This window comes from Schistocerca gregaria, chromosome 2 (assembly GCF_023897955.1).
Source record: "Schistocerca gregaria isolate iqSchGreg1 chromosome 2, iqSchGreg1.2, whole genome shotgun sequence".
Taxonomy (NCBI): domain Eukaryota; kingdom Metazoa; phylum Arthropoda; class Insecta; order Orthoptera; family Acrididae; genus Schistocerca; species Schistocerca gregaria.
In genome coordinates, this window is record NC_064921.1 from 325,059,797 (window position 1) to 325,085,209 (window position 25,413).

The window sequence follows — 25,413 nt, forward strand, 5'->3', positions numbered from 1 at the left end:
TTTAGAAGAGGAATTTATGCCGTAAAAGACAACATTTTTAAGAAATTAACATGATAGGAATCCAACAGAGACCTTTCAATGTAACACGAAAATATCTTCAGTCTTAAGGATTATTAATGTCATTCATGTCACAACAGTACTTCCCTGTGCATGGATAATTGGGGAATTATAAATTTGTTTCATTGTATTTGTTCCACTATCATGTCGTTCATAAATTATAGTAGTTGCATTTTACACACTTAAAAAAAAAAAATTTGCATCACCTAGGTTCTGAAAGTTCCGAAAGCTGTACAGAAAACTGGAATAGAGCTCAACATAAACATTATTTCCGCCCTCTTTGTTGCTGATGAAACGACACATTGCATGTTCTACCACCACACAGCGAGATCATCAGAGGTCGTGGTCCAGGTTGCTGCACATACCGGTACCTCTAATACCCAGAAGCACGTCGTCTTGCATTGATGCATGCCTGTATTCGTCGTGGCGTACTATCCACATGTTCATCAAGGCACTATTGGTCCAGAAGGTCCCACTCCTCAACGGTGATTCGGCGTAGATCCCTCAGAGTGGTTGGCGGGTCTAGTTGTCCATAAACAGCCCTTTTCAATCTATCCCAGGTATGTTCGAGAGGGTTGATGTCTGGAGAACATGCTGGCCACTGTAGTCTAGGGATGTCGTTAATCTGAAGAAAGTCATTCACAAGACGTGCACGTTGGGGCGCGAATTGTCGTCCATGAAGACGAATGTCTCTCCAATATGCTACCGACATGGTTGCACTATCGGTCGTAGGATAGCATTCACGTACCATATAGCAGTTAAGGCTCCTTCCATGACCACCAGCGGCTTACGTCGGCCACACAGAATACCCCCCAGATCAGCAGGGAACCTCCACCTTGCTGCACTTGCTGACAGTGTTTCGATGCGTTTAACCTGACAGGGTTGCCTCCAAGCATGTCTCCGACGGTTGTCTGCTTGAAGGCATATGCGACACTCAGCGGTGAAGAGAACGTGATGCCAATCCTGAGCGGTCCATTCGGCATATTGCTGGGCCCATCTGTAACCCGTAGGTAGCAGTCATCCACTGCAGTAGTAGTCCTTGGGCGGCCTGAGTGAGGCATGTCATCGAGAGTTCCTGTCTCTCTGTACCTCCTCCATGTCCGAACAACATCGGTTTGGTTCACTCTGTGACGCCTAGACTCTGCCCCTGTTAAGAGCCCTTCCTGGCACAGAGTAACAATGTGGACGCAATCGAACCGCGGTATTGACCACCTTGACATGGTTGAACTACAGACAACATGAGCCATGTACCTCCTGATTGGCTGTCGGACCTGCTCTGTCTAATAGGCTCTGCTCATGAGTAGTTGTTTACATCTTTGGGCGGGTTTAGTGACATCTCTGAATGGCCAAAGGGTCTGTGACTGTGATACAGTATCCACAGTCAACGTCTATTTTCAGGAGTTCTGGGAACTGGGGTGATCAAAAGTTCTTTTAATGTATGTATATCTGCTGAGGAAGTTTAATATGGTTGCTTTCCTTCAATGGGAGTTTTCCAAATAAAACTGTAATGTATTTTGAAGAAAAGTATCACACCTATATCACTTATTTGGTACCTCTGCGGAAAAACATTACACTCCACAGTGGCCGTAAGGGGAGAGACCTTTTCCACTATCCGGTTGTTTTATTTTGCCGATATGTACAATCTCAAGTAATAAAGCTGGCCTGTCCGCTGTTTGTGTCCAGTGAGGACTACTGTATGGCCTGGTGCTTACCTCCTGAGCCAAGAGCAGCCGACGTTAGCGTCCTGGAAGGCGGTCGGCCTCCTGCGGTCGTTCTTGTCGCCACGGCACCACCCCGCCCCGCCCGCCAGCGGAACAATAAAAAGCACGCCGCGCAGCATATCGCCGCCCACGCCGCCACCCCCAGATTACCGCCGGCCGACGGCCTTCTTGCCCTGGCGGCTTTATTGCCGGCCGGCCGCCGCAATACGTGCAAGTCTTGCTAAGTGGCCTCGAATAAGAAGCGGAAGCGGCCGCCCAATATCGCCGGCGATATCTCACCGTTATGGGCCGGACTGGCCCGCTATCTCAATATTGGACTTTCACGACGCATGCGGACCGCTCGTAATGTCTGCCGGCTCAGCCCCCCTCGCTTCTTCCTTCCGCTTCTTTCCCTCGGCCCGCCCAATCTTGCGCGTGTATTCGGCCGCCGCAGTTCGCGGCATTTGCATTTTAGAGCCCGGCAGCGAAGGGTCGGCGTTGCCGGACGGTGGCGCGCGCTGCCCTGCAGATGCAGATCTGACGCCGGAGCGGGCGCCGCCACACTGCGGTCATTCGGCCCCAGCGCACTAACAGAAAACGTCGAGTATCGACTCTCGCAGAGCTGGTGTGTCGACTGACCAACAGTACAAATAAGGCGAATGTCGCCTTCACTATTAAAAGAAACAGTCTCCATTTTCTTAGAGTGCCTTCCTGTCTGACAACCAAGACTGCCCCAGCCGGCTTCGTGCAACACCTTGTAATGTTGATGCATTAATTTGTTCTGAAAGCGGTGCTGATATTCAAGACCATAAAAGTGGGTTAAAAGCTGTGAGCTATCTGGGGAAGTTAACCTTGCATTACTGACAACTATTTCACCAGGTATCCAGTCTAGCTTACCAAATTCCCAACCAGACTAACATTAATTATAATCTTTTTGTAGTCCTCTTACGATAACCGGTGATATACATATAAAAAGACAATTTAAATAAAAAGAAATAAATCAGTTTATATTTGGACATTTATTTTAACATTGATCATTGTTCCGTTAAAATTTCACTTGATTAATAACTAAACTGGTGCCTAATTTAGGATTGTGAAAATGTGAGTTTGTAATCTTACGGAACACATTAAATATGGAGCCAAGATTGCGAGACTGCATACAACACTGCATTCATAAAATAACACACGAAGAACGTTGAAACATATGTAAGAGGAAATTAACCACAACCAACCGATTCAATTTTCACCCAAAGAAGTTACGTTCGTAGCGCAATCCTGTCCGTCATGAAATTACCACACACTGGTATACTAAATTCATACTAACTATGTGTGAAATCTTCCCGAAACGAATAGCTGAGGGCTACTTTGATGATTACACTACATGCTTCACGTGGTCAACTTGGTTTACACAAAGAGTGTAACTCCACAGTAATTTTGATAATTAAATAAATTACATCGAAACACAAATTACAGAAGAAAAAACCTCGAGCTGGTTACTATCGTCTTACTATTAACCTGATGGGTCAAACAAGTGTATAAGCACGTGGTACTACTCTCACAAAGTACACCCGCCGAGGGTTGAACATAAAGAAAAGTTGTTATATTGAAAAATATTGTCAAGACGAGATGTTATAATCTCACACACATTCGCATTTAAGATTGATGATCTTAGAGTTACGGATCATCCACACGTGGTTCCACTTTACTCACATAGTAGTGACAAAGCAACAACTGGAAGACATTCTGAACTTCACACTCGAATTACACTGCGTTGCAATTTAAGACAACATTAGTTATTTTAGATCTAAACCTGAAATAAAGGTGATTAAATTTTCAGTTAGGCTGAACTCAAGAAATCCATTGTCCTACGGACTTAGCAGACACGCGCTTAGCCGAAGATCTTACCACTTCAGACGCTCACCGCGGACAGGCTGCCTGTGCCCCTACCGAGGGTGCTTAACAGATACAAATGGAAGTGACCAGAGAGGCAGCTTCCTATACTAACATGACAAGGGACGGACAGGACCATACTAAGAATAGAAACCTCTCTGCTTTTAGAAAGCGTAGCTACCTGTTCCGACGTTGGTCCTACTGTTCTCTAGCAGACAGGCTTGTCTGCTACCATCAAGCATGCAAATAGAAACACATTTGCTCATTCATTCTCTTACACAGAAGGGAAGGGAGATGACAGTATCTTTTCATTTATAATATATATAGAAGAAAGCGGATGTAGGTTCCGTATGAGATTGTATGACATGAATTACATATAAACTGTGTTTTAAAGTGTGGTAGTGTGACAGATCGTTCTTGTTTATGTGTAAAAGTAACACGTGCGACTGCTCAGTCTTCTCCCAGATAGAAACACCACAGTAACTTTAGAAGAGGAATTTATGCCGTAAATGACAACAGATTTAAGAAATTAACATGAAAGGAACCCAACAGAGACCTTTCAACCTCTTACTAATTGCGGACATGATATTGCGACTGGTTTTAACATTCCGATAATTCACCTTACAGTGGCAGTCGGGCGTGTACAAAGCCAGGAACACGTGACCAGAATTCTAGTTGATCGTCGTGCGTCTTCTAAGGTTGGCTCCCTCGTGCGGAACATCACGCACTGTCTTGGTGCCGCTTATAGTTTGGCTGTGTGTGACAGTTATAGAAATCGAAATGAGGAAAATATTTCGTACGGCACGATCGCTATATGGACACTTTTATTGTTCCAAGATGCCCGATTTCAACAGTCTTATACTGCCGTCATATGACCTAAGGGGAGAACATGAGGAGAATGGGGTGGGGGAGACGTTACAATTAATTTCACCTCGAGTACAGAATACAAAATTACACGTACCTGCCGGCCGCGGTGGTCTCGCGGTTCTAAGCGCGCAGTCTGGAACCGTGCGACTGCTACGGCCGCAGGTTCGAATCCTGCCTCGGGCATGGATGTGTGTGATGTCCTTAGGTTAGTTGGGTTAAAGTAGTTCTAAGTTCTAGGGGACTGATGACCACAGCAGTTGAGTCCCATAGTGCTCAGAGCTATTTGAACCATTTTTTACACGTACCTTATGAGAATTGTTATAAAAGGTCCATGTTACATTACATTAAGACAAGTCGTTTTATTAACTATGTCATTTTTATCAAGATATGTATATCTGTTGAGTGCCTTTTGTGCTTTGACTTCATATAATGTAAAATGGCACTTTTCTAACAAGTTTCTTAAGGTACGTGAAATGTTGTATTATACATAACAGGTGAAATTATTTGCAGTCTCTCCCCAACCACTCATTATCTTCATGTACTGCCTTTAGATCAGTTGATGGCAAAATAAGACTGCTGAAACAAGTCACACAAAAACAATTTACGGTTCTATGCAGCCATCGCGGTGTATTCAGGTTTTCCTCATTTCCAACCTTACAGGTCGCCCATCGCGCGAAATGCGTACTTCACAGAATAGTTATGGGAATGTGCAGATCTACTTTCTGATAATCAGCAAATAAAGTTATTTCAGAGGTACCAGAATTTATTACTTAATCCAGTGCTTGTTGCAACACAGTTTGCACCATAATCACCAGTCCTCCTGTTACACACCTAGAAATGATGGCACAGTGCTGTTGTGACGGTAGAGGGAGTGGTGGAGCTGGGCTCGACAGATGTGGGTAATAACATTTCAGAATAATCCGTTTTTTTTTTTTTTTAAGAACACACTGGCCCACACATTAAAGTGAATACCCAATAAATTTCACAATGACCCTTATAACAAACCCAGAATCTAGAATAGTGTAACACAATGCAAAGAAAAACCGTTTTTGGATTACATAGTGACCATATACACTAAAGAGCACCTGCCTAATACCGTGTAACGTCCCCGCGAGCACACAGAAGTGCCGCAACACGACGTGGCACGGACTCCACTAATGTCTGAAGTAGTGCTGGAGGGAATTAACACCATGAATCTTGCAGAGCTATCCAAAAATCCATAAGAATACGACGCGGTGGAGATCTCTTCTAAACAGCACGTTGCGAGGTATCCCAGACATGCTCAATAATGTTCATGTCTCGGGAGTCTGGTGGCCAGCGGACGCGTTTAAACTCAGAATCATATACCTGGAGACACTCTGTAGCAATTCTGGACATATGGAGCGTCACATTGACCTTCTAGAATTGCCTAAGTCCGTCGGAATGCACAATGGACATGAATGGATGTAGGAGATCAGACAGGGTGCTTACGAATTCAGAAATACAGGTCACTGAGAAATGAAATAACCAGGAAGTGCAGGGAAGCCAAGGCGAAATGGCTGTATGAAAAAGTGAAGAAATCGAAAAAGTAATGATAGTAGGAAGAAATAACTCAGCATATTGTTGTTGTTGTTGTAGTGGTCTTCAGTCCTGAGACGGGTTTTCTGCAGCTCTCCATGCTACCCTATCCTGTGCAAGCTTCTTTATCTCCCAGAACTTACTGCAAACGACATCTTTCTGAATCTGCTTAGTGCATTCATCTCTTGGTCTCCATCTACGATTTTTTTCCCTCCACGCTGCCCTCCAATGCTAAATTTGTGATCCCTTGATGCCTCAGAAAAAGTCCTACTAACCGGTCCCTTCTTTTTGTCAAGTTGTGCCACAAACTCCTCGTCTCCCCAATTCTATTCAATACTTCATCATTAGTTATGTGATCTACCCATCTAATCTTCAGCATTCTTCTCTAGCACCACATTTCAAAAGCTTCTATTCTCATCTCGTCCAAACTATTTATCGTCGATGTTTCACTTCCATACAAGGCTACACTCCATACAAAATCTTTCAGAGACGACTTCCTGACACTTAAATCTATAATCGATGACAACAAATTTCTCTTCCTCAGAAACGCTTTCCTTGCCATTGCCAGTCTACATTTTATATCCTCTCTACTTCAACCATCATCAGTTATTTTGCTCCCCAAATAGCAAAACTGATTTACTACTTTAAGCATATCTTTTTCTTATTTAATTCCCGCAGCACCACCCGATTTAATTCGACAACATTCCATTATTCTTGTTTTGCTTTTCTTCATGTTCATATTATATCCTCCATTCAAGACAGTGTCCATTCCGTTCAGCTACTCTTCCAGGTCCTTTGCTGTCTCTGACAGAATTACAATGTCATCGGCGAACCTCAAAGTTTTTACTTCTTCTCCATACATTTTAATTTCTACTCCGAATTTTTCTTTTGTTTCCTTCACTGTTTGCTCAATTTACAGATTGAATAACATCGGGGATAGGCTACAACCCTGTCTTACTCCCTTCCCAACCACTGCTACTCTTTAATACCCCTCTACTCTTATAACTGCCATCTGGTTTCTGTACAAATTGTAAATAGCCTTTCGCTCCCTGTATTTTATCCCTGTCACCTTTAGAATTTGAAAGAGAGTATTCCAGTCAACATTGTCAAAAGCTTTCTGTAAGTCTACAACTGCTAGAAACGTAAATTTGCCTCTCCTTTATCTATCTTCTAAGACAAGTCTTAGGGTCAGTATTGCCTCAAGTGTTCCAACATTTCTACGCACGCCAAATGCATCTTCCCCGATGTCAGCTTCTAACATCTGAGCTCTTGATATTCATGCAAGTGGTTCTCTTTTCTCCGAAGGTCTCTTTAATTTTCCTGTAGGCAGTATCTATCTTACCTCTAGTGATATGCGCCTCTACATCACTACATTTGTCCTCTAACCATCCCTGCACTTCCTGTCAATCTCATTTTTGAGACGTTTGTATTCCTCTTTGCCTGCTGCATTTACTGCATTTTTATATTTTCTCCTTTCATCAATTAAATGCAATCTCTTCTGTTACCCAAGGATTTCTATTAGCCCTCGTATTTTTACCTACCTTCACTATTTCATCTCTCAAAGCTACCCATTCTTCTTCTACTGTATTTCTTTCCCCCATTCTTGTCAATCGTTCCCTAATACTTTCTCTGAAGCTCTCTAGAACCTCTGATTCTTTCAGTTTATCAGGTCCCATCTCCTTAAGCTCCCACCTTTTTGCAGTTTCTTCAGTTTTAATCTGCAGTTCATAACCAGTAGATTGTGATCAGAGTCCACATCTGCCCCTGGAAATGTCTTGCAATTTGAAACCTGGTTCCTGAATCTCAGTCTTACCATTATATAATGTATCTGAGACCATCCAGTATCTCCAGGCTTCCTCCATGTGTACAACCTTCCTTTATGATTCTTGAAGCAAGTGTTAGCTATGATTTAGTTATGCTCTGTGCAAAATTCTACCAGGCGACCTCCTCTTTGATTCCTTGATCCCATTCCATATTCACCTCCTACGTTTCCTTCTCTCCCTTTTCCACCACATACATAGCACACCCAAAGTCTTTTCTGAGATTTCTGGGGTTAGTCTAGAAGTGTTAATTATAACCTCCAAAAATCAGGCGGTGAGCATGAAACATGGTATTATTCTCGACGTATATAAGTTCCACTGAGACATTTTTTTCGAACGGAGGATGACTTTGTGGAGACCTTGCTTGTAAGAATTTGTACTTCGGCTGTCCAAGATACGTTTCACCTCTGAAGTCACCTCGTCGCCACTCTGGAAAAGCCTGCCACACAATGTTTTTTCCAGTTGAGGAAAGCGGAAGAAGTTACCGTCTGCCATTTTAGGAGAGTTAGCAGCAAGTGTGGTTGTATCTTGCGCAGATTGTGAGCAAAAGCCGAACCCTGCAAGCAGTCGTACAAGATGTTGGAATCTGAGCTAGGACTGCTTTTCACTTTTTCCACTATCGAGTTGACTGTGATACGTTGGTCTTCGGGAGCGAGGTCTGCATTTCTCTTGTGATTTGGGCTTGTTCCTGGAAAACTGGTCTGCTACTTGATTCTTCTTGGAGAAATGCAGGATGGACATTGTGATGTTTAACAGTATATTTATTCATTACCGGTTTCCGTCATGGACCATCTTTACAGTGGAAAAGTATCTATTGTTACAACTTCACATGTAATACGTGCTACTTCGCCAGAAAGGTATACGCCATTGCTGACTTGAAATGATACTTAACACCATAATACCGGCTTAAGCAAACAGAAAACTTCGAAAACATGAAAACAGGTAACAGTAGTAAGAGCACAGCACCACTGCTCAGGCACAACACTCAGTCATAGTTGCTCATAGAAGCTACAAGCCAAAGTATAAGTTCCAGTATGCGTACACTTTTGTGTGGTCACGGAGGGATACAAATGCATTCTAAGTAGAATAAAAGAAATACGATAAGATACAAATGTATAAAAGCATATCTTTTCCCCACAGGACATTTTTTCTATTTTTCTCTTTCTTCAATAATTTTTTTTATTATTTTTGTTATTTATTTCTCATTTCGTATTTTCTTTATCACTTCTTGTGAATACTATATCATGTAATAAATAGTGACATGACACTATTATAATGTTAGATGATACAAAGTCACATGATAAAGACAAACCAACCATTTGGAGAAAACCACCACATATGAAAACATACGTAGACATGAACATCTGTGTTAACTACTACGTGATATTGTGCCTGAGCAACGGTTCTGTGCACTTACTGCTGTTAAATGTTTTTCATGTTTTTTGCTTGCAGAAGCCGGTATTTTGACGTTAAGAACATTTTATGATGTTTTCAAGTCAGCAACGGCGTATACTTTTCGGGTTAAATAACATGCATGACATTTGTAATTGTCACAGTAGATATTTTTCCACTGTGAAGATGGTCGATGATTGAGCCCGGTAGTGAATAAATATATTGCATTACAGCACAGTGTGTATCGTGCATTTCTCCAAGTATATCGATGCTGTTGACAGTCACAGGAAAAAATTTTGGACTTAGCTCTTCGTCATTCAGACTTGTTAAAACACAAAATCACATGACGGTGCTTTGTTGCAGTACACCTCCATCAACATTATTAGTTGTGTGCAAAAACAGACATAATGTCTGATGAGATAACCGCAATCACTGGTTTGTCCAATGTTATTTATAATCCGTCTTGATTTGCAAGAAAAGTTTATTCGCGTTTCCGGTTTAGGTTCCTCTAGAACCATCTTCAGATCATATTCTTTATGTGACGCAGCATATGAAGGTTGCTGTGTATGGACGGGTTACTCCTATAACCGAAATTGCAGATCTGAAGATGGTTCTAGAGGAACCGAAACCGGTCATGTGAATAAACATTTTTTGCAATCAAGACGGATTATAAATAACATTGGATTATTAGGTCTGATATCACAAAAATGTTTCCAGCGATCCAGAAAGTATTTGTTTTTTTAGAATTCCATTTTGGGATCACAATTTTTATTTGTAATCAGTTATTAATTTCGGTCGGTAATGACCATCTTATAAGCTGAGTAACGTAGTGTAGCATGCGATGGTGCAGTCAAAATCTTTAGGCTTCGTCAAACAAATAAAATTATGGTCTAGAAAGGATGTCAATGGAGCGTGCATACTGCTCATTAAGAGAGACTCTTAATGTATAGGACGTACGATTCGATGATGCTCTTTACGGATCATAATTTTATTTGTCTGACGAAGCCGAAATGGCTAAAGAATTTGACTGGGCCATCATATTTAACAGCGTCATATGTGTAATGGTAATCGTTTTTACTCAGGTCTGAAGATGGTCATTCCCAACCGAAATTAATAACGTGCTTACAAATATTAATATATAAATATTGTGATCAAGTGACACAGTTGCAGCGTTGTTCACCCTCATGTGGACAAAAGTAATTACGGCACGATACTCTACTTAATCAATGGGCTGTGCCATTTTATTCTACGTCCTCTAGCGTGTGGTACAGCGCTGTGGATGGAGGGGGGGGGGGGGGAGGGGACAGGGGTGGTGTCTTCCAGTTTTATCTGTAAACAAACAAGAAGTTGACTACTTTCTTTGACTACCCCTTGTAAATTGCAAGTATAATTAATGCAGATGGGATTCTTTATATAGGTTACTCCTTCCTCATATTAATAACTCTCTCCAATTCGCTTATCAAGTGTACTGTAAGGTACTAGGTTGCTTGATTAATCGGAATTGTGGGGCGGGGTAGAATGGTGGATGCTATCAATATAACATTTCCGCACTTTGCACTCGACGAACACAAAATTTCTCACAGTCGCTGTGAAAACTATATCTGCTGACTGTTTGTTTCATCGGGAGAAAGTATAGTCAGCCCACAATATTTGCTAGAAAATTCGTTTCGTAAGAGAGTTAAGGTGATACCAGTGTTACCTTTATGACGTGAAATCGCCCCTGACGCGCAGGAGTGTCTCGCCGCCGTTCTGGGCACCCCTAAACAAACCGTACGCCTCGGCTCGCGCTTCCCCTCGCCAGAACACACACGCAGCAACCGCCCTTCACAAAAGGATGCACCCCGCCTGTCAATATTACGCTAATCCGATTGAGGTTGTGCAAACATTTGTATCCGGCGGGGCAGCCGGCCATAATAAGCCCTTTATTGCGCGGCGCAAGGCGGCCCCCTGGGGCGTGGACGAGCCCTCAGCCCTCAGCCCTTGGCCCTAGAGCAGCCATGCGTCCCCGTTCCCCCTACCCCGGAGCAGTGCCTTCCTTCCAGGCCTTTGAAAAAGTTACGACATGCCTCCCCGCGGCGCATTAGGAGGAGATTCCTGCGTCGTTAGCTCGCACCCCGCAGATGGTGTCTGACTCTTGACTTCTCCCTCGCGCTGAAGGCGCCTGTTGTTAGCACGTGAAAGAGCAGGATTTTCTCCCACAAAAACACGCTGCTTCTATAGAGCCAAAAAATGGGAAAATCTATAAACAGTAAGAATTAGGAAGAACATAAAGCAGCTGAATCAGGGTTTCATTTGATATTGCCACAGGGCTGCCTCACAGAACTATAATCTACAAACTAGTCATGCTGCAATTCTCTGATCAATAATTACCTGCCAGTATCCTTGTTTACAATATTTTCAAAAATCTTTAAGAAAGTAATGTACTCAAGAGTGGTTAGCCATCTCAACAGTAATGGGATACTTAGTAAATCACAGTTCGAATTTCAGAAATGTTGTTCCACTGAGGCAGCAATATACAATCTCACTGTCCACATAACAGAGTCTTTAAATAGTAAAATATCGCCAGTAGGAATATTCCGTGACTTATCCAAAGCATTTGATGTTGTGAACCATGACATTATTTTGGAGAAATTACAATTCTATGGTATAAATGGAACAGCATATGAGTGGTTTAAGTCATATCTACAGAACTGGAAGCAAAAAGTCTCTTTATATGCTTCAAGTGATTCCAAGGAGTTTGCACTTCGTCTAACTCGGGTGAAATTACATTAGGTGTTCCACAAGGTTCGATCATGGGTCCCCTCCTGTTCGTGATATATGTGAATTACCTCCCTTCTTATGCGAAACAAGATGCTGAACTGACACTGTTTGCTGATGATACAAGCATGATTATTAATCCAGTAAAAGAAAGTCCGATAGAAAATGATACAAATAAGACCTCTGGAAAAGTTATTAATTGGCGTTCTGCGAATGGGCTTGCTCTGAACTTTCAAAAAACACAGTACATCCAATTTTCTGCTGCAGAAAGTATAATTCCTCCTATAAACATAACACATCAAAAGAAGTCATTAGTCAGGGTAGAGCGTACTAAGTTTTTGGGTGTACATATAGATGAAAACCTTAATTTGAAAATTCATATTTTGGATCTCCTAAAGTTACTACGTTCAGTAACTTTTTGCAATCAGAATAATTGCCAATTTTGAGGATGTAGAAATTAGTAAGCTAACATACTTTGCATACTTTCACTCTCTGATGTAATACGCAATAATATTCTGGGGCAACTCAACACTTAGGCAAAAGGTATTCACTGCTCAAAAGAAGGTAGATGGAATAATGTGTGGGGTTCATATCGCACATCTTGTACGCATCTGTTTAAAAGGTTAGGAATTCTTTCTTACAACTGCTTCACAGTACATTTACTCAGTAATGAAACTTTTTCTCAACAACATTCAGCAGTTGGAAATCAAAAGAGATTTTCATGATTAGAATACCAGAAAAAGAAAGACCTACACTATCCTTTACTTAACTAATCTTTGGCACAGAAAAGGGTAAAAGATATTGCTATAAAACTTTTCGATAAATTACCAGATGAAACAAAACATCTGGCAGAAAGCAGTAATAGTTTCAAAAACAAATTGAAATCATACTTCATTGACAACTCCGTCTATACCATAGATGAATTCTTGAATATGAGTAAATAAATCTGGAGATATAAAATATGCATTTTGTGTCATTTAAGGGAATGGGATAGATAATAGAAATATTTAGGTATAACACTATAATGTAAGCAAAAAAAAGAAAAAAAGACCTGTTTCCTGTGCGCATTTCTTGTGCATTTGACACGTTCCACATCGTAACGGTTTCCGGTGCTATTGATCAATGGAACACGTAACTAACTAACTCTTATAACTATACGAGGTGATGCTGTAAAGATCATACCTTTGCCTAGAGTGAACAGAGCTCGAGTGCTGAAATTACACATTTATTCAATATGTTCTCCTCTGAGACTGATACATTCGATACATCGTTGTTGCAGCTTTTCTAGTGCTCCAGGCGTCTCTCCAACTTTGGAAACAGATAATAGTCAGAGAGGGTTAGGTGTGGCGAGTGGGAAGGATGATTGACTACTTGGAAGCACATGGTCATCAGTTTGGCTACCACAGCGTTGGATGTGTGAACAGGTGCGTTGTCGTGCAAAACAAGGGTACATTTGGTCAACTTTGCTCGGCGTTTATTCTCAGCTGCTTCCTTCAACTGGTCCAGAATGTCAACATAATATTTTTCGGCTGCGGTGGACTTGCAGAAACCACTGGTTTGACCGGTTTCTGATTGCGGAACTTCTTTAGCCGTGGGGACCCTCTACGGCGCTATTCTTTTGATCGTTCCTTGGTTTCAGTGTAATAAATCTGCAGCAAAGTTTCCTTCTCAGTCACTAACTCCCCCAAAAAGGTCTCTGGAGCTCCAAAATGGTGCAAAATGTCTTTCGATGTCTCACTATGCTACTTCCGCTGATCACAGTTCAAAAATTTAAGCACCCATTTTACCGCAAGCTTGCACGTGCTGTGGTGATAATGAAACCAACACGCTCCCGGGGCCGGCCGCGGTGGTCTAGCGGTTCGAGGCGCGCAGTCCGGAACCGTGCGACTGCTACGGTCGCAGGTTCGAATCCTGCCTCGGGCATGGATGTGTGTGATGTCCTTAGGTTAATTAGGTTTAAGTAGTTGTAAGTTCTAGGGGACTGATGACCACAGCAGTTGAGTCCCATAGTGCTCAGAGCCATTTGAACCAACGCTCCCGGGAGGTGTCCCTGATCTCGGCTATCTTTCTCCCGAATATTCGTCTCTCCTGAGCAAACAGCTTATGGACAGCATCGGACTCTGCAGCTTCTCTTTCATTTTGGGGATGTCCTCTGCGGAGGTCGTCTTCAACAGTGAAACGAGATATCTCAGTTTTCACACGGCCCTAGGAAGCACACTTTTCCCCCATTGTTTGTGACATATCAGTGTGAATGTCCTTTGCGGACCTTTCTTGGAGAAGCAAAACATGACGGCGTGTAAGCTCCATGACGAGAAAGTTGCTTGTGACTCTGCAATCTCGGCTATCACTTGCAACGTAACAAATTGTACATATTAGAATGTTACATATCAAGATTTCAACTTTGAAATAACCCGCAATTTGTTTTTTTTATTTTTATTTGACAATAAAGCAACAAAGCCAGTCTGCATATACGGTTATAGGACTCACTGCTTCTGGTTTTAATCAATGGTATCCCCAATATATATACATATTCAACAAGCGCAACACCTGCATAAAAACGGCATTGATTGTTTTTCGCCGAGATTTATTGTAAGATCAACAGAGGTGTTACCGTATAACTGAATTTCTCTCTTCGGTATCTACTACTCTGGCGTGAAAAACCTAGTTTCACTCTGATGTTTGTATCTCGGTTATTAACGGAGTTGCGGGAACCCATTGCTGTTGTTTAATGAGCCACTGGTGTAAGTAGGAACAGATTAGGAACTGCAGTGGATCAAAATTAATTTGAAGTGAAAAAGATTGTCACTTAACCAAAACTGCTTGACAAAAAAAGCTGTTGCACTCTGAAAGAGAGCAAGAAACGAAATGAAATTTCATGGGCTAGGAGGATATGTGATTTTACTCAAGTGATTACAAAATCAAATCTAATTTATAAAGAACTTGGCAGTATGAGCCCATTTATGATGACGTTGCACGCCCTCTGGCCCGGATGCATGCACTGTTTCGGTTGGGAAGGGCGTCAGATGCTGTTATATCCACTCCTGAGGTAAGCTGATCCATAACTGCTGAAACAGATCCATGATATCCTGGTTAATGTCAATGGGACGGACTTGACATAAAAGCTGGTCACACATAAATTCTATTCATATCTAGGGATTTTGCTGCCAACTACAGTACCTCAACATTACGCAGACGTTTCATAGAGACGGGTGCCATATGTGGACAACTATTGTCCTATCGACAAATGTCACCACGATATTGTTGCACGAGAGGTAGCACATGAGGTTGTTCGTGATGTTCCGTTCTGTCGTCAGAATTCCCTCTGTCAGTACCAACTGTGACCTCAAGTCAAATCTGATGAAGCCAGGAGTAACACCGCTATGCCTCTCAAAAACATTTGAAGAACACCACGTCTCCCCATATCGTCTCCAGACCCGCCGATTATGGTCATCCGTGGTAGGGCAGAGCTGCAATTCGTCGCTGAACACAACGCGACGCCATTCATGATCAATCCATACTTCCTGGTTTTGACACCACTCCAAGAGCAGCCGTTCGTGTTGTGGTGCTAAAACCATCCTACATATGAGACGGTAATTCCCAAGTCTGGCTGTTGAGAGACTCTGACCAGTGGTATGAGATGACAAAAAATGTTCTCGGACGGTAGGGGCAGACGTAAAGAGGCTACGATGTGGTTGGTGCATAAAATCCTCCAATGCAGTCGACCGGAAGACTGACGAATATGGCTGCCCTCACGTTCTCATGCAGTCCGACATCGAACCACCGAAACACTAAAATCTCTCTTCCCCCCCCCCTTCCCCCAACCCATAAATCAGGATTCGTCAACCGTCCAAACGGAGGCTCACTGTAAGACCTCTTTCAAACGCTGTTTCACACTAGTACGCGGAGTCTCTGAGTCCCTCACAGTGATCCTCAACATCTGATGCTGTTCTCTCTTAAACTAGTGCGGTGTGTATGGCATCGCACTCGTTTCATGTTACTGTGTTTCTACGTTGATAAGGCTTCTTTCGGACGATAACATGTACACATTCTGAGGATTTTAAAGCCTGACATGTTCTGAACCAAAATGTGTTGAGTTTCACCGAGGGTAGACTGGTATTGATGGAGGCTCGGCACGAGCATTTCGAAAACTGAGTGGCTTGTTCGAGGACTGCGTGTGGCGAGTGTCTTCATCTCGTGAAGCCATCCTTATGTCGTGGAGTTTGACGGCCACCCTTCAACACAGTGGTGAGTTCCATATTTCGTGCACTCAGCCCGACGACAGCCTAACTGACAGACAGTCAAGGGACCCACCGAAAAGATAACGTCCGCTCCACCCGACCAGCATACACCAGGGAGTTCAGTGGAACAATGTAGAAAGTATTGGCGGTCACAACCAAACTACACATCGTGCTGGACAGCGACAACACGATGAGGAAAATATACTGCATGAATTTACGTGAACGGCCAGGGCAGGTTAACGGCCACAAGGCAGAAGATTCCGCTGGTGCAATTCAGTTCAAAATAACCAAGTACAGTTAAGCTCCACTGGAGGGTGGCTAAAATTTGCCAACTTGAAAACAGACGTTGTTGCTCGCGGGAATGTCCCAAAAGCCGACAACGAAACCCAAACAACACAATGTGAACAGTCGTGACTTGCTGGCAGTTTAACACAAAACTCAACTTTTGTGTCCAGGATCGGTGAGCCACGGACCTCTTAGCAATGGGAACAGCACCACACACTCCGAACGCGCATGGACAACGCCAGGGGGCCCGGCCAAACTACGCGTAGCAGAGATTTCCTCGCTGCTCCACGCCAACCGAGCAACTGCGCAGGCTCGGAAACAGTGAAAGGACCAAGTATACGTCGGCCGATGTGACGACTAACTGAACGACCAACCAACAGTCGTCCTGCTCCAATCTCCATCCGTCGGACAGTTCATGTGTGTCGTAGCGGCTGGCGAGCACTGGCTGTCCGTACCTCACCAGTGCTCCGTCCTCCGACTGCTGCGTCTCGACTGCACTGCTGGTCCGTCCCGAACTGACTGCCAGACACACGACTACCCGGAAATACTATCGGTCGCTCCAGAGATGCTATGACAGTGCACTTGTCGATACGCGCTGCTGCTGCCGCTCACTGGCAAGTAAGGCAGGAAGTTGGTGACGTCAGTAAATGGAATAAGAAAACGAGGTGTCAGTACCGTAATAGAAGATGACAAGCAATAAATGGGATAAAAGCGAGCCGTGCACAGCTCAACGGCGTTACGCCACCTCACTGGATATGCGTGCAAGCCGTCATTGTACCACTTTACTGGGCAACGCTGTAGCCATCGTCTTGCCTGACCGTCAGCCACTTGCTGCTTCTCGGGGTGTGCCAAACAGGTGGAAGTCGGAAAGTGCGAGATCCACGCTGCGGAGTGAATGAGCCAGAGCAATCCAACAAAGTTTTGTGAGCTACTCCAGGGTGCGCAGACCTTTGTGAGGTTTTGCATTGCCATGGAGAGAAGTTGTTGCATTTTTGCGGCAACGAACACGCTGCAGTCGTTTCTTCAATTTCATGAGGGCAGCGCATTTCGCTTCAGAGTTGGCAGTTGTACCATGAGGGAGGACACAAAACGAATAACCCCTTCAGAGTTCCAGAAGACCGTCGCCATGATTTCTTCGGAGGGGTGGTGGCGTGGCGCCACTCTATAGACTGCTGTTTTGTTTCCGGTTCGAAGTGACTAACCTATGTTTCATCGCCTATGATATCGTTCGACAAAAAAATTGTCACAATTAGTCTCGTAAAGCAAGCAGTTTCACACGGATGGTGCTTCGTTGTTCTTTATGGTCTTCTATTAGGCGGCGATGAACTCAGCGTGGACACACCTTCAAGTACCGTATAAAAACCCCTGCTTCCCGGGATTTGCGAAATTACAAGTTGACAATGACCGTGAATTATGAATTTTGACCCGCGTCGGGATAAGACATCCGAATCCGAAGTAAATAATGATTATTCCGCGGGAAACAGGAGACGTTATAACTTGATCGTTATTGAATGAGTAATTTCATTCAATAACGATCGGTAAATGAAGTAATGGAAATAATGTGGAAATAAATTTTGCCAGTGGAATTTTTGCCGAAAGAAATGATTAAGTTGTTAAAGCAATTAAAAAATCGTTCGCCAGTTCAACTGATGAGCGACAGTACTGTTAAGTACGTGAATAATTGTGTCAAAACTAAAATTTACCTGTTTGTAGCGCAGCAGGTGGAACGGGAACTTTTACGTAAGTGCTGTCTCAGGCTCAGTAGTCATATAAAACAATGTCTTAACAATCTAACTACACTTGTTTTGTTCATAATTAGTCAGCTAAGTGCAATGCTGACAACACAGATAATTATCTACCGAGATTTTGAATAATGGACTGTCAATTTGTCTTTAAAATTAGGTACTTTGCACAGTTTAATCTACTGATAATGAAATATATTGCCAATAATTGATTAACTATGTTTTGACTCATAATAATTCATTAATTGGGGGATTGTCAGGTGGAATAAGCTTTATAGTATCATGAAATATCCTTGAATTAACTTCAGCTGAATATGCATTGAAATAAATCTTAATAATCAAATTTATTACTTCAGTCTATTATTAAGTTACTACGGTTGGCGTAAGCTTATTAAGTACAACCATTAACTACGATAACCAGTCTGAAATTTACACTTCACCGTCTATGCAAATAATTTGAGAATTAACATATTTTCTCTTGATAATGGCGTGACACACTCGCTTCAATAAGGTATGGATTGGAAGGAAACTAGTTGGTGTTATTGTCGGGTGGAATTAAATGCAACACTTCGATTATAAAGTGCTTGTTATTAATTGTTCATCTTCGGAGAAAAGCACAGTCACTGGCAAGCCTTCTACAATTTTATCCTACGAATATTACGTAGACCTTACTTCCCTCGTTGTCGGTGGATCGACGGAAGTCCACGGCAGCGACTCAATGTGGCATCGGGCTTTTACTGTTGCGACTTGGGCCGACAGTGCGCTTCACATTTAAGTCCACGTTTCTTCAGCACTATGCCCATTAATCCATAATAACTTGTCCGGCCATGCTTTCCCGTCGCACTTAGATCCACACACTAGCCGTTAAATGCTACAGAGCTAGTACTAGCGGCACTCGACAGTACGTCTTACTCAGAGCACGGCGTCACTGCTACTACTACCCGCTGGCGCGCTCCCGCGCCCAGAGGCGCAACAATACAATCTCTCTGACTTCAACGTTAACTAAACATGCCCTGAATTGCCAATGTTAAATATTACATAATTTAAACGTAGTATTTAGAATACATATTTACACTAGACAATACATCGTACACAAACAGTTTCATGTGTTAAGTAAGCGAAAAAATTCACAGCAAGGACTGCGGTGTAGCGTCACAACCACAATTGGTGAACAAATGTGTAAGCACTACCAAGAGAGACGTCCAGTTGTGCAGCGAGCCGTTTGTGTTTCGTCGACTAACTCGGATGAGAGTGTACACATCTTTCAGCATTGCAGGAGCCACATCTGTGTGTGGCCCCCCGGTACACGGGAGGTCCGACACGTTTGCGCTGCTTTGTTGCGATGATGACAGACGACTTTCCCAGTGACGTAATGTGCCTTTGTCCACTGTCAGGTCCCCGTAGAAATTCTGCAGTCACCTATTAATATCTATGAAGTTTTGAGTTTCCGCCAAAAGAAAGTCAGTAATAGCTCTGTGCTTGGAACGCATCTCCGTTGCAGACGACATTTCGAAGGCCACGTATAACGCCACCACCTATCAGATATTGAGGAAACCACAGGGCTTGAAGCGGGAATACTCAGCGGGGTCCCACAACAAATTCGGCACTTTTTCAACCGAAATTGGCCGAAAAATGTGTGGCGTTATTTATGAAGTCTGTTCTATCAAAGTTATGATACTAAGTGCGAGGAAGAGAAATTCTAACAAGCAATTAGGCAGCGTCGCTTTCGGTAAACAGTTTAGTCTCGGACGATTTACGGCGACAGTAGTTTAAGCGAGGTTAACGTGAAGCGCGAGCGCTTTACGATAATACATTTTCGCAAGAAAAGAAAATTGCGGTAAAAGCGGCCGTGGAAGCTGTCGTCGTAAAACTGACTGAGCTTTAAGCGGGTGGGACACAGGGCGGGCTGCAGGCACACCGCCCCCGTTCCGCCCCCGCCCCCGCCTCCGGCCGCCTTCTTTTATTCAGTGCGGCGCGGCGTTTTGCGGGGAATACGAACGACGTGCCCGCCGAGGGCAGTAAAACAGCGGAATCCACCCCGCTGCACCCCCGCTCTAGGGCGCGCAGCGAGGCTCGCGTCGTCCTCAGCAAATTTTAAGAAAGGCCTCAGCCGGTGCGATTATTACTCGCGCCGCCTTCGCAGATTATAGCAGCGCGGCTCATTAAGGCTGAAATAATATATACCGCGGCTCGCACCGCGCGCCGCGCCTCAGTAATTCGGACGGATGCGACCAGACCCCGACCTCCTTCTCGGGGAAGGTAATTCGCCACGACGATATATCTTCCGTATTCTTACAAAGAGACCGCAGTATAATCCTCAGAAGGGGCAAAAAGAAAAAAGGAATTGTCTTCCTCCCAAAGTTGCGCTGGTCCGCGGCCGTCCTAGCTGAGCGGGCATAACTTTTTATTATTACGTCGCGCGGACCAGAGCGGCTGCCTCCTCTGCCGGCCGCATTAGAGGTATTATGTTGTCCCTGAGTACACGCAGTCTAATAGTCGCTGGAGAAAATTGAAAAAGTAAATCCCTTCATAAGCGCCGCCATGCGTCTCTTTTTCCTGGGAGACGCCGGACTTGGGGGTCGTACTTCGGAGGAGTCCGATACAGCTGCCGAGCCGGAAGCAGGCAAAGACAACGTGACGTCCGTGACGTGCTCCGAGCAACAGCATTGGATGAAGCACTGAAAAGAGGGTTTCGACAAGAAAAGCTAGGGAAGATTAGTATCAGCTTCCCGTCGACAAAGGGGTCATTGTATGCGGATAAACATCTCGGATTAGCGAAATATGGGAAAGAAATTAGCAGTACAGCTTTAAAGCAAGCGTCCCGGAATCCGGCATAAGCGACTTAGTGAAATCACAGAAAACCTCAATTATGGTGACCCGATGGCAAACCCACTGTCCTCCCGAATAGGAACCAATTGGCTCCACACTGTGTCATCTCGCCCACTAAGAGAGTTCCAGGGTACTATGTTCTCACCTTTCGCTGGTGCTGTAACTCCCCACCCGTTGCTTGTCCGCTTTCTGTGTGTGTTCGCCACTGACAAACAACTTAAAGAGAAATTGGGAGTGGAACTGTACTCAAAAATGGATAACACTAGCTTTAAATGTGGCCCTGTCACACCTAATTAATCTGCGGTGGTAGCGTTGACGATAAATCACGCCTAATTTTACTTCCAAACATGAACGATCACGAACACTTAGGGTGTTCAAAGACATGAAACACACACATAAAAATAAAATAAAGCAAAAGGGTGAATTCAGGATCAAATACTGAAAGTAAAGGCTCTCCTGAATCACAATAATTTTATTGTAACCTTCAGATCAATGCTGAATTAAACACAATGAACAATTTACAAATTATCCTCCTAACTGGCATTGACAGTAACTGTGTTAAAGTCGGTCCAAAACGCGATCTCTTATAACATATGTACGAAGAACCACTACACTCCAAAGTACTGTGAAACCTCTGTGGAAACAGCAATTGTAATTTATCCAACTATTAAACATTACTCCTAACACAGACTGAAGCTGAAGCGACCTCACCGTAGTATTCCTGTTGTAGCGGCGGTCTCCGACTGCGACGGCGCGGCCGTGGGATCGGCGTGTGGCGTCTCGGAAAGTACAATCCTACAGTATTCGAACACCAGACTGCTGTCCGTAAACTTCTCTAATTGCGACAATGTTTCCGTGACCAATGAGCTGGCGTGGCTAACGTCCTCTCAGAACGGAAGACCAAGAGGGGAGACGACTTGGCTAACGTTCTCTCAGTACGAGAGCCCAGAACAGAAGACCTCTACCGAGAGTCCAGCAAGATCGCTCTTCACCTTTCTTTTCTCACCTTAACTTTAACCACGCGAATCACATCAGTAGAAGCTCTTAAAAATACACAGTTTGCCAGTGACGACAAATGTACGGCCTGGGAATAGAACTGTTTTCCACAATTCTTTTATTTCTACAAAATTTCACAAGTATACTCTGCCCTCGCCGGCTGGGAAGAACCACAGCTGTGGGCAATAACACGTTCACTGGAAGTTTTCTCGCAAGAGACCACTCGAGATATTCCCGGCAAGATTCCCTGTCGTAGCGAACACAGATTATTGCAATGAAAGTTTGTTATTCGGAACTCCTGGCCTGCCCCAATTGAGTTACTCGAAGGCGTAAAATTAGTGGGACATAGGCGAGAGCGCGCACAGGAAAGCCCGTCCAGCTATCCGCCTCTGACCGGAGGGCCTCATTCACTCACTCCATCGTCTAGTTTGTTGTCTGTCAGTTTACTCGCAGAGCAGGTTTAGTTCATCACAGGATACGACAGTGCATAGAGACCAGATTAGTGACTATAGCGGGACTAGTTTATCTCAAACAGAATTTTACAGGGAGTCCGAAAAGTCTTTCCCTGATTACACAAATTGATAACTCAGACTAGAAGTAAGATACAAATATGAAACTGGTGTCTAATTGTTTACAAACTATCAATGTTTTTTTCACACGTCAGTAAACTTCCACATGGGCACCCTTGGTAGCACGTAGCACACCCAGGCGATATTCAATTTCCGTCCACACATAAGCCAACGTCACTGGAGGGATCGATTCAACGACTGTGGTTACCCGTTGCCGTAAAGTTTCAAGTTCTGGTACACGTGTTCGGTAGACCTCGTCCTTGACATAACCCCATAAAAAGAAGTCTAATGGGGTTATGTCAGGAGAGCGTGGAGGCCAAACCGTTGGCTCATCACGACCAATCCATCGCTCAGGAAAGGTCAAATGGAGATAGGCACGGACGTCCAAACCCCAGTGAGGCGGTGCACCGTCTTCCTGAAACAAGACATCGGGGTGATACTGAAGCAGATGAGGAACAGCATACAGTTGCAACACGTCCAGATACACTGCAGATGTGATGGTAGCCTCATCGAAGAAGAATGGCCTGATAATTCGATCGTGTAATAGAACGCACCAAACATTCACCTTTGGACTGCCTCTGGTGCACTCCATGGGGGTTGTGAACCCAAAATGCGCACATTATGGCGATTCACTACTCCACTGACAAAAAAGGTAGCTTCATCGGAAAAGGCAATTCGTCTGAGATAGCCATCATCGTCCTCAATACGTGATAGCATTTCGACCGCAAAGTCATATCGACGTGTACTGTCATTGGATAACAATGGAAGTGGAAGTTTACTGATGTGTGAAAAAACTTTGATAGTTTGTAAACAATTAGACACCAGTTTCGTATTTGTATCTTACTTCTAGTCTGAGTTATCAATTTATGTAATCAGGGAAAGGCTTTTAGAACACCCTGTACTTTACATAAGTGTGAAGAGGACTATTACTGATGAGCCAGTACCACAACAAATGAACTCTATTCAAGTTAAGTAATGTTTCCAGTTCATGTAAATAAAGAACCGTATTAATCCACGTGTACATTTGTGTTGTAGAAAGAGATTACCAGCGACCCATAACAACATCCTCTCTCTCGCTTTCTTGCGGTACAAGACTCAACAAAACACATAAAATAAAATATTAAAAGCAAATAATTGACTCTGAGGGGGCTGATAAGCAGATTGTTTTGTAGAAGCCCAGACTAGAAAGTTGGATTACAAAAAATGGCTCTAAGCACTATGGGACTTAACATCTGAGGTCATCAGTCCCCTAGATTTAGAACTACTTCAACCTAACTTACCTAAGGACATCACACACATCCATGCCCGAGGCAGGATTCAAACCTGCGACCGTAGCAGCCGCGTGGTTCCGGAATGAAGCGCATAGAACCCCTCGGCCACAGCGAACGGCTTCGATTACATGTAGTAACATTATGATGACAGTTCACAAATAACTGAACATTAATTTTCCGATTAGCTCATTCAAAACAAAACATTAAAAAGGAAATAATTGCTACTGAGCGGGCTGATGAGCGGATTGCTCTGAATAAGCCCATAATAGATTTTTTGGGTTGGATTACATGTAGTTAACAAATGACTGAACAATAATTTTATGATTAAGTACAGCTATCACTCCACGAATTACACCACAACACGGGGAAAGTGTGTGGGACAGGATTCATCGAAACACAACACTCATAATAACAGTCCACAGAGGGGGAGCAATTGAACCTGTAAGGTTATTTCCATTAACCAAACATATAATCACTGTTCCATATATTAACTAGTTTTACCGGCCAAATACATGATCAGTACGTTCCAACTTCGTAAAAACGATAAAAACAGAAACATTTGAAACAAAAGTAAGTTGGTACATGACATACAATTTGGATTAAATAAGTAACTTGATTACATCAACAACTATACGGTTCAGCAATAAACGATGTCCTCGCGCAGTAAACGCGCGTGTGCCACTCATCTTTCGATTAATACTGCCAGAAAGACACACACTTCAGAGCAAGCAAGAAACGATTGCATTGTTTCGAAAGCTCACCACGGTTCGAAACACACGTGGTCTAACTCAGATTAGATTACAATTAAAACAATGAACTTGTGGAAGGCAGTCGTAATAAATTATATTATACCTACACGGAAGTTTATTTCAAAGGGTACGTCAAAAGAAGATGGGTAACCAGCACTGAAGGCTCACTTGAGAAACACATGGGTGCGATTACAAAATCTCGCACACTGCAAAAATCTCAAGAAATTAAATGAAATCGGACGACAGAAGAAGAATGGTAGCACCAATGCATAGAAAACACACAACACTTCCACACATAAGTGACATAAACTAACTGAATTCAGAAACAGTGAGCCATGTGCGGCTCGTGTTCATGCCGTTTATTGCTTGGCATCTTGTCATTGCGGTAATGGGATCTCGTTTCTTATTCGATTTACTGGCGTCACTAACTTGCTGGCTTGCCTGCCCGGGAGTGGCAGCAGCAGCGCTTATCGATACAATTACTGTGGTACTATCTTTGAAGCGACAGCTAGTATTTCCGGATCGCGTTTGCGGAGTGACGAGTTGCGAACGGACATCAGGTCGGTTGGGGGCGCAGCAGCGAGCAGGTCCGTGCAGCGCGACGGGAAGCCGGGGCCGCTGGTAGCGTGCTGCCACTGCCGGATCGAGCAGGGGTGGCTGCGAGAGCGACGACTTCGTTGCACACAGAACCCTG